Raw genomic sequence first — 10614 nt, forward strand, 5'->3', positions numbered from 1 at the left:
CAAATCTTACTCTGTTTGTTTGTCTTAGAGAAAAACCACTTCCAGCTATATACCGTTTCCACCGCTGGAATCGAACACCGAATTTTAGCGTTGTACTTCCTTTAATTTACCGCTGTCCCTCCGAAGGACTTTAATTCTTCGAAGATTACCCGTGCTGACAACCTACTGAGTCTATTAATATTCTATTCAGTTATATGTGGGCCCGGCATGGCCAAGCGTGTTAAGGCGTTCGACTCGTAATCCGAGGGTCGCGGGTTCGAATCCCCGTCGCGCCAAACATGCTTGTCCTTTCAGCCGTGGGGGCGTTATAATGTAATAATCAATCCCACTATTCGTTGGTAAAAGAGTAGCCCAAGAGTTGGCGGTGGGTGGTGATGACTATCTGCCTTCCCTCCAGTCTTACACTGCTAAAGTAGGGACGTCTAGTGCAGATAGCCCTCGAGTAGTTTTGCGCGAAATTCAAAACAAACAGTTATGTGTAAAAATGTTTTTGTTGTGTTTGTATAGATTCAGCTATTATTTATTCTTTCATACGTTTTCGTAATTTGTGCAAAACTAAAACGAGATTGTCCGCAGCTAGTTGTCCTTAATTCGGAAATGATACATTATAAAAAAAAAAACTCAACATGACCCTCCACCAAGTCTTATGATGTTTTTATTTGAGTCAGTTGTCACCGTTAGAGCGAACCACAGCAATAAAACATATGCTTTTCAGACAACGAGTGACGAGCTTATTTATTTATAGTTTAAAACAATATTTAATAGTGTATAATTATCTAGCGTCACACAATAATTATATCTATATGTTTAGTTTGTTTTGAATTTCGAGCAAAGCTATGTGCGCTAGCCGTCCCTATTTCGCAATGTAAGACTAGAGGGAAGGTAGCTAGTCATCACAACCAACCGCCAACTCTTGGTCTACTCTTACCAGTTATGTGGACTGTGGAGCTGACCGTAACATTATGACGCCCCCACGGCTGAAAGCGCAAGCATGTTTGGCATGACAGGGATTCGAACCCGCGACCCTCAGATTACGAGTCGAGCGCCTTAACCATCCGACCATGCCAGGCCTACATCTATATGTGTAAATTTGGTGGTTGTAAGTAATGTGATAATCCGTGAAAGTTATCTAAACTTGAAAATCCGTTTTTTATAATATTGTCGTTTTGTTTAGGTTTCGGTGACTAAGTAATTCTTTACCATCAGTGGCACGAGATCAACAACTTCAGTTCAGTAATATATGCATCTTCTGTTCAAAACAATGTTAACCTTCATGCCAGCATTACAATAACGAATTTATTTATTTGCAAGGTATTACTTTCATACATATCATTTTATAATTTAGATAAGTGTATTATTATTCACAAAACGATTACAAATAAAACAATAATGTTTGGAATGGTAAAATAAAGAAAAACAACAGACCGACCATAGCTAAATTGAAATAAACCTCAATTTGACAAAATACGTGAAATCAACTTCCTCGTTACTATTGAATGTTTAATGGTAAACTCTTTTTACTAACGAATAATGGGATTGATCGTCCCATTATAACGCCTCCACGGCTGAAAGGGCGAACAAGTTTGTTGTGACGGGGATTCGAACCCGTGAATTTCGATTACGAGTCCAGTGCCTTAACCACCTGGCCATGCCAGGCCTTTTTCTTAGCGAAACACAACTTGATCTCGTTGTTCATTGGCGCTGGAAACCATGAGATTGTTAAACTTAAAGTAAATGATAGACATTTCTAGGAGAATTTACTCATATCCAAGGTGTTACATAGATGTGAGAACGATAGCAGTAATTAATGCTCCAGGGTGAAGACGTATATTAATGTGCCTCAAACAGCTACCAGTAACTCTAAATAAAGAATACAGTTTAAAATATTTAGTGGTTCAGGATTCCTCTGTTTGTGATTTAATTTTCATTCAAACCAAAATATTTGTGTTTATTGTGAACATTTTTTTGCTTTCTTACTTATTTAATATATTAACCAACAAATGACGTGAAGGCCCAACATGACCAGGTGATTAAGGCACTCGACTCGTAATGTGAATGTCGCGGGTTCGAATTCCCGTCGCACCAAAGTGCTCGCCCTTTCAGCCGTGGGGGCATAATAATGTGACGTTCAATTCCAGTATTCGTTAGTAAAAGAGTAAGTTACTGGCGCTGTCTTTTTTGTCGAGTCGACAAGACATAACTGGAATTAATTGATTCTATCCGGGAATAGATTTCCGAGCTACTAAGCAACTTAAACATATCCTTTGGGAAATCAAGAACACGATATTTTGAAAAGAAAATTTTATTTTTTTCTATAAAAAGAAAGAACTAGCGCAGCAGAATGTTAAGAACAGCAACAGGGTCTACAACCGCACCCTAAGTCGGTCAAGACGAACATCCTTATCCAATATAAAAAAGTGATATTCATAAGAAAGGTGACCCAAACATTTGGAATTATAGCAGTTCCATTCTAACAGATACTTGTTAACTTCTCCAGTACAACTCTAATGGATTTCTATGCATTTGAATGTAGTCATGGGTGCTTACGTTCATGATATACGGTTGATTTTACCATTATTTATTGAATCATGTTACAATGAACACCGTGAGATCGAGCAACAGTGTAGAATAATGGTCATTAAGATGAACATGATCCTTAATGGATGAAAGCAGCTTTAAGGGCAACGCGTGACCTCAGACAAGATTTCTATAAAGTGCAATTAATGATTTTTACAACAACAACAAAATCTAACTATTGCTGCATCTAGAAAGATCGAGAAGTGTGCATCATAAAGTTTATAAAATAATATATACTTGATGTAATATAATTTTCATATACTTCATCAGTCAAGGGTCGTCGCGCCGAATGCAATTCTGGGGACATAGAAAAATTACGAAGCTCAGACATAAACACAAGGATAAAGGGCACTCAGTATTTTCAAGGGTGCTGTGGAATTACGGGGTGTCAAAGGAACGTTGATACCAATTATGTTCACTCTTGGCCAGGGATTAGGGCGCTCGTCTATAATCTAAGGGTTGCGGGTTTGTATCCCCGTCACACCAAATATGCTCACCCTTTCAGCCGCGGAGACGTTATAAGGTTCGATCAATCCCACTATGCATTAGTAAAAGAGTAGCCCAAGAGTTGGTGGTGGTTTGTGATAACCAGCTGCCTTTTTCTAGTCTTACACTGCTAAGTTTATTTGTTTGTTTTTGAATTTCGCAGAAAGCTGCACGAGAGCTATTTTCGCTAACTGTCCCTAATTTTGCAGTGTAAGACTAGATGGAAAGCAGCTAGTCATCGCCACCCACCGCCAACTCTTGGACTATTCTTTTACTAACGAATAGTGGGTTTGACTGTCACATTATAACGCCCCCACGGCTGAAAAGGTGAGCATGTTTGTGTGCGACGAGGATTCGAACCCGCGACCCTCATATTACGAGTCGAACGACTTAACCCACCTGGCCATGCCGGGCCCACTGCTAAGTTAGGGACGGCTGGCGCAGACAGCCCTCGTGTAGCTGTTTTGTTATTTACATAATTAAAAACTGTTGCATGTTATTACTTCAACATCCAAGTACTGTTTTGTTATTACATTAATAAAGAAAACTTGCACATTACTTGCTACTTTAGAATCCAAGTACTATTTCGGTTTGAAACAATTGTTTTGGAGATTTGTAAGAGCTTATTGTTAATATTGCAGTATTTCGAATGAAGGTATTTTTATTAGATTAAGCTCTGGAGATCATATCAACTTATTTGATGCAAGAATAATGAGTTTTATTTTTTCTTGCGATTTTAATGTATACAATTTTAATTGCAAGCTATTGGAATAAACATCACTTGATTTATTATAAAATTAGCACCGTTACTATTTATAATTAAGTACATACACAAGGAGCTATCTGTGCTTTGACAATCCCGGATATTGAAATCCAATTTCTAGAATTGCAAATCGGAAGACACACCGCTGTGCCACTGTGGAATAAGTTAGTATTTCTGAAATATTTGCATAATTAAACATATATGGTCAGATACTTAACACCTAAATTGTCTTATTAAGCTAAACAAAATTAAAGGCCCGGTATGGCCAGGTGGGTAAGGCACTCGATTTGTAATTCGAGGGCCCCGAGTTTAAATCCCCATCACACCAAACATGCTTACCCTTTCAGCCATGGTAACGTTATATTGTGACAGTCAATCCCACTGTTCGTTAGTAAAAGAGTTGGCAGTAGGTGGTGATGACTGCTTACTTTTCCTCTTGTCTTACACTGCTAAACTAGGGACGGCTAGCGCAGATAGCTCTCGTAGAGCTTTGCGCGAAATTTAAAACAAACCCAAAATAAAAAGTAAGAGAACTAGAGAAATCTAAACTTCTTTCATAGTATTTAAGATGCAGCTTAACTAACACGCAAATTTTAGTAAATTCAGAATAAAGATTTTGTTGAAAACGAGAATTTTTATTCTTTCAATTACATTTATTATTGTTGAAAATCAGTTGCAATTGTTGTACCTTTGGTTTTCGTTTTGGTACTGAATACCGTATAAAAATATACCAATTAGCTGAAAACGTTAATGTTTCCATTTAGGTTCACGAGGTCATAAACAGACAGATAATTGTATTACGGCACACTTATGTCCCTTCATGTAAACTACACCAAGTAGCTTTATTGTCGTATTTAATAAAAATATATATTTTTTGTAGATAATAAAAAACCGTATAATAATATAACGTAAGATAAAAGTTGAATCGAAGTGCATATTGATTTTTTAGTTTCGTGCTGTGAATGAAGTATATGAAGTATAAGAATTAGCAAAGAAAGAGAAGAAACAGTCGCAGCATCAACATGTTATACTTGTGATCAACAGGGACATTTCTTAACATGTTGCCACCAAATTGTTTGATTTCTTAATATCGTTAGATTTAGACTTAGCCAAGATTGTAGCTGTGACATCTAATTTTAAGAGTAGCCGCATACGTAGTGGATGACACAGTCTAAAGTCACACACAGTCAACAGTCTAAGTTATGGACAGCAATTCCTGAACATTAGAGCCTTTCACCTGTCCAAATTGTCCCATGTGTCACGTAAGGTGTTAGAGATTCACTGGACTCACCAATACAATTCTCTGAGAGTTAACACAGTAATTGTACCCTGAACTAAGCAAACTATACATTGTTCTTATAACCAACGAAATATACAATTAACAATGTAAAAATAATATTCGAGCATACACTTGTAAACAGAGGTGCAAAGGTGAAGGTAAATTTATAAATAATTAATAATTTTATTATGTGAATGTGATCATAAAAATCGCAAACACATATTGATTGTTTGTTTTTCGAATTTTGCACAAAGCTATACGAGGGCTATATGCGCTGACCGTCCCTAATTTAGCAGTGTAAAACTAGAGGGAAGGCAGCTAGTCATCACCACCCACCACCAACTCTTGGACTATTCGTTTACCAACGAATAGTGGGATTGACTGTCCCATTATAACGTCCCTACGGCTGAAAGGGTAAACATGTTTGGTGTGATGGGTATTCGAACCCGCGACCCTCATATTACAAGTCGAACAAGCACATACGTTAGTGATTCAAACTATGACAGCTTGATTTATTTTCTCATAGCTGTTGGTGTTTTTTGTTGTTTTGAATTAAGCACAAAGCTACACAATGGGCTATCTGTGCTCTGTCCACCACGGGTATCGAAACCCGGTTTTTAGCGTTGTAAGTCCGCAGACATACCGCTGAGTCACTGGAGGGGGACTTTCTCATAGCAACAACGTGGTTAAATCTTCTAAAATTTCTAGCTTTAAAGTGATTAGTTTTCATTTTTTCTCCATTAAATTATTTTGAACTGTCTTTATTTCGGAAGTAGGATACTTAATTTTTTATTCCTAATACATATTTAAGCGCAAAGCAGTACAATGTGATGTTTCTGTTGTGTCTTCAACATTAAACATTGGGTATCCAGTGACGTAAACGTAAGAATCCTATTTACATAATCCCTTTAGTTCACTTAATCTCTCTAGACTTTTAGATTTTAAGAATCGGTTACGTGAAGTGGTTTTAATTATTGACCAATTCACAATCAGGACGTATAGCGGTATAAACATATAAGACACACGAAAACATATCTGAAAAAGTATTCGTTCAATAACGAGTAATACCTTGAATATCTGATAACTTGTTTTTTGTTTCCGTATGCTAAAAGTGGTCTAAAGGTAGGTGAACTTTTCACAGTGTTTGACTTTGAAAACTTGTGTGTGAAATTGAAGACAAGTTGCCTTTAAGAAAGTCATTTTAATTGTGCGTCAAGAATGAGATAAATTGCGCCAGTAAACTTAAATGGATCACGTGGTGACCGTTAGCAATAATAACGCTTATAAAAGAAAAATAAGTTATCGTACAAAATAGAAAAATGCTCAATAATTTTATTTCGTTCCTACAGTATCAGGTTAATATTATTACAATAAGAAGAATGGGAAATATATATTAATGTCCACGTGTCTTCACATATTTGCCATTAACGTTTATATTCGGTTTCAGGTTTTACTGACATATACCAAACTTTAACGTCACATGCGTGGAAGATGAAGATATTTTAGTTTATATTTCTACAAATAATCCACGTTTTTGGAATAAACTTAATAATGAGAAAGCTAAAGCATATTCGGTAAACATCTTTGACATATTTAACAAATACGCTTTTAGTGATAAAACTGGGTGACTTTATTGAAATAAACACCAGTTTGAATAACGTACAGAGACCCGACACAAGTTCGTTTGTTTTTTGTTTTTAAAATTTCACGCAAAGCTACACGAGGGCTATCTGCGCTAGCCGTTCTTAATTTAGCAGTTTAAGACTAGAGAGAAGAAAGCTAGTCATCACCACCTACTACCAACTCTTGGACTACTCTTTTACCAACGGATAGTGGGAGTGACCGTACATTATAACGCCCCTACGGCTGAAATGGCGAACATGTTTGGTGTGATGGAGATTTGAATCCGCGATCCTCAGATTACGAGTCGAGTGCTTTAACCACCTGGCCATGCCAGACCCCCGATACAAGTAAATAGACATTCAAGTCAGAAAACAACAACAACAAACAGTTTATTTTTGAAATTGTCAAAAATGATTGGCTGCTGCTGTTTTAGGTAGTATCGATCTGTGAAGTTGTATTTACGCTGTTATTAAGTGTGTCGCAGACTAAAATGTCCATGAATAAGTTAAAATGCAGCTTTTTCAGTGTAATCTGATACTTCAGACAATAACTTGTTTACCAGGAAAAAATGACAGACAATAAGTTTTTAGTGATAAAACAAGACCTCGTGATTCTGTGAGTCAGAACTAAAGTGGCAATCTGTCAATGTTTGACAAGTGACGAATTCACTTTTTTTTTACTGTAAGTTCAATAAACTTGTAATTCTATTTGTTTTTACTTTCTTGTACGAAATAATAAACACGAATATAATTTATTTTGTTTATAACTTGTTCATAAATTCGTACATAATTTTTCATTTGTACGAATGGACTATATTATTCGCGAAACAAGATTTCTTCCCCTCCTTCCCAGACCATTAAGGATGACGTCATTTTTAGCCGAACATAAGACCAATATTATGATACTGGTGGCGCCAATACCGTCGTCACGCTGGCAACGTTGAAAAGCTCTAAACTCATTATTGTCGCCACTGGCAATTTACATACAATTGTCTACTGTTTATCATAGGCTGATATAGCTGGTCGCACGGGAAAATTGCTTGCAAGTTTCTGCAGTTAATCATAAAAAAATGTCTGCTCTGATCAGCCCCTGGTGGTGCATCAGAGTTCCTACCGCTCTCAGATTAATTGCTATAGTCAGTTTCTTATAACGTAACAGTGAAGAAAAACACAAAAATAAGCACATGATTTCTCTGGACCTACTGGAGCTGTTCAAGCTTAGAATCAAATTAGAGAAAGAGATATATCTGTTTATGGAAATTAAGAGTGACCAGTACGTTTCTATACATCGGAAAGATATTTGTAAAAACAGTAAAGTTAAATACTTAACTTTATTAAAAATGCATTGTTATGAAAAGAACAAGACAAGGTTCTATATAAAATGTCATTTAGAGAAGCACACAAGTATAAAACTGGTTATCAGTCTAGTAAACTGCTTAAACACATGAAGAGAACTGATTAGCAACTACATCAACTGTTTAACTGCGTAAACACTCTTTAGAGAACTGATTAGCACTTTAGTAAACGTTTAATAAATGATATACGTCTTCTAATATACTTATCACAACAAGAGAAATAGTTTAAACTCATTTAAACGGGTACATTTAATAGATTTTTAAAAATATCAGCTCGCTGTTAACAGATGTCAATAAGTGAAGCAATAAGCACACCTCTGAAGTGCAAACTGTGCGACTTTTGAGAGTTTAGGTTTGTTCTGTATACATTTTATTTTAGAATAACTATTTTATGTGCAAAACTATAAATTACTCTGGAAAAAAAAAGTTTCATCCTTGGATATTGGGGGAACTGAAGAATAGAACACGTGCTTTTTAAATTACAGTATTACATAAATATTTTTTTCCCCAGTTCATACTACCGAAGCCTCCAGTAACATATTCGACTTATTTGAACATTCTTATAAACTAAGTAATTGTTTTGTAATTATTAAAACAAAATAGTAATTTATTTGTTGACACCTATTCCTGTTTATCGTGAGACGAATGCATCTCTAATACGCAAGTGAAACAGACGAAATCAAGACTTACATTTGTGTCTTCTAGGATGCAAGTAACATAGCAGTTACAATCGTACTTCTTGGTGAAAGAACGTACACGAATTACATTTACTTTCCGACCAGAGAAAGTTATTTATTTGAAGTAAAGCTACAAATCAACCAGATGATTAATAAAGTTAAATAAATATACTCTTTTTACCTTCCTATTCTTAACTTACACAACGCATTGTTTCATCAGCTGGGTTTGTTTCATGTTAACCACAATAACTATATAACGGGCTATCTGTGCTCTAACCACCAGGGTTCTATCATTTCTAAGTCCATAGACGTGCCGCTGTGCCACTTGGAGGACCATCAGGTGGGTATGTTTAAAATAATTTAGAAACAATTCTTTTCATGTCGACTATGACTTAATGAATTAAAAATAACAACATTCAGAGTCATTTAGCCTCTATAATTCAGTTTTGATTCACAGCTCTATTCTTGGTTTATTTGTTAATGTTATTCATTTTTGAAATGAATGACATGTTGAGAAGGGAAAGTATTAATAATGTATTAATGAAAGAAAAATATTTTATCCGTCTCACCATTTTAAAATTTAAATAACAGAGTTCGCGCAGTCAGTTATGACGTAAATGTTCCCAAATTTATACTTGTGAATGTAACTAGTACAACTTCTGCCGGATCCATCCGAGATCCTTAACCAGGTTTAGACTTTAAAAAAAAAAAAAGATCTGAAGGCAGAAACTCTATACTGAATCAATTGCATTGTCAATTTACGTTTAGCTGACGTGGTCAACGACATAAATTCCTTCCAGCTCTATACCAAATGTTTGCCTTAATAACTTGTGAATTGTTATTTTCCAAAACTCAAAATCCACCCTCATTCGTCATCAGGGATTTGGTCCCTTGTTGCTTAAAAATTAATTAATCGCTACTTAATCACAATATTTTACTCAATTCAGATAAATTTCACCTGGTGAGCGTAACAAGAACGATTTATAGTGATAATACGTTTCTGATTTATAAATAAGATGTATTATAGAAGAAATACTTCGATGATTTTGTTACTGCTTTCGCCCCCCGCTAGTACAGCGGTAAGTTTACGGATTTACAATGCTAAAATTAGGGGTTCGATTCCCATTGGTGGGCTCAGCAAACAGTCCAATGTGGCTTTGCTCAAAGAAAACACACACACACTGCTTTCGATATGTGATGCCCCTTCTTTAGAACTTATTTTTCCACGAGGTGGCTCTGCGATAGATTTGAAGCTTTATAACGCTAAAATTTTGGGTTCATATCACGTATTGCCACAGCACAACAATAAGTGCATAAATATATTCGTAATAATTCACGCTGAATGAAGCTTATATACATGTTTATATAGAATATTTCCCAAAACCATCTACTAGAAGAGATAGCCTTTCATAGGTATTGGATACATAATCTAATGGAAATTATTTCATTTGTCTTTAAATACGTGTACTTTAATCAAACTAATTACAAGTTTTAATTAGATTATCCTCTTTTCTAACCTTCTTATTGATTGGCTAGTTCTTTTACTTCTTGTTGAAAGTGCTTTCAAAAGAAGAATAAAAAAAGTCACGTGATACAAGGAAAAAATCCTCCCCCATTTAGGAATTAAAAGAAGAAATTCAATTCCCCGAATTACCACATAACATTTGAAGTAACAATAATTTGTAGATTTTGAGAGAATTTGTACCAAATCCTCGAGATATTCAAACGTATTGGCAATAAAGTAACAACGACCTCTTTCCAAATAATAAGAACTTTTTACTTTTCGTAATCCCAGGGTCGCAGGTTCGAATCCCTGTTACACCATACATGCTCGTCCTTTCAGCCGTGGGGACAT

Source organism: Tachypleus tridentatus, chromosome 6 (assembly GCF_004210375.1).
Source record: "Tachypleus tridentatus isolate NWPU-2018 chromosome 6, ASM421037v1, whole genome shotgun sequence".
NCBI classification, from domain to species: Eukaryota; Metazoa; Arthropoda; class Merostomata; order Xiphosura; family Limulidae; genus Tachypleus; species Tachypleus tridentatus.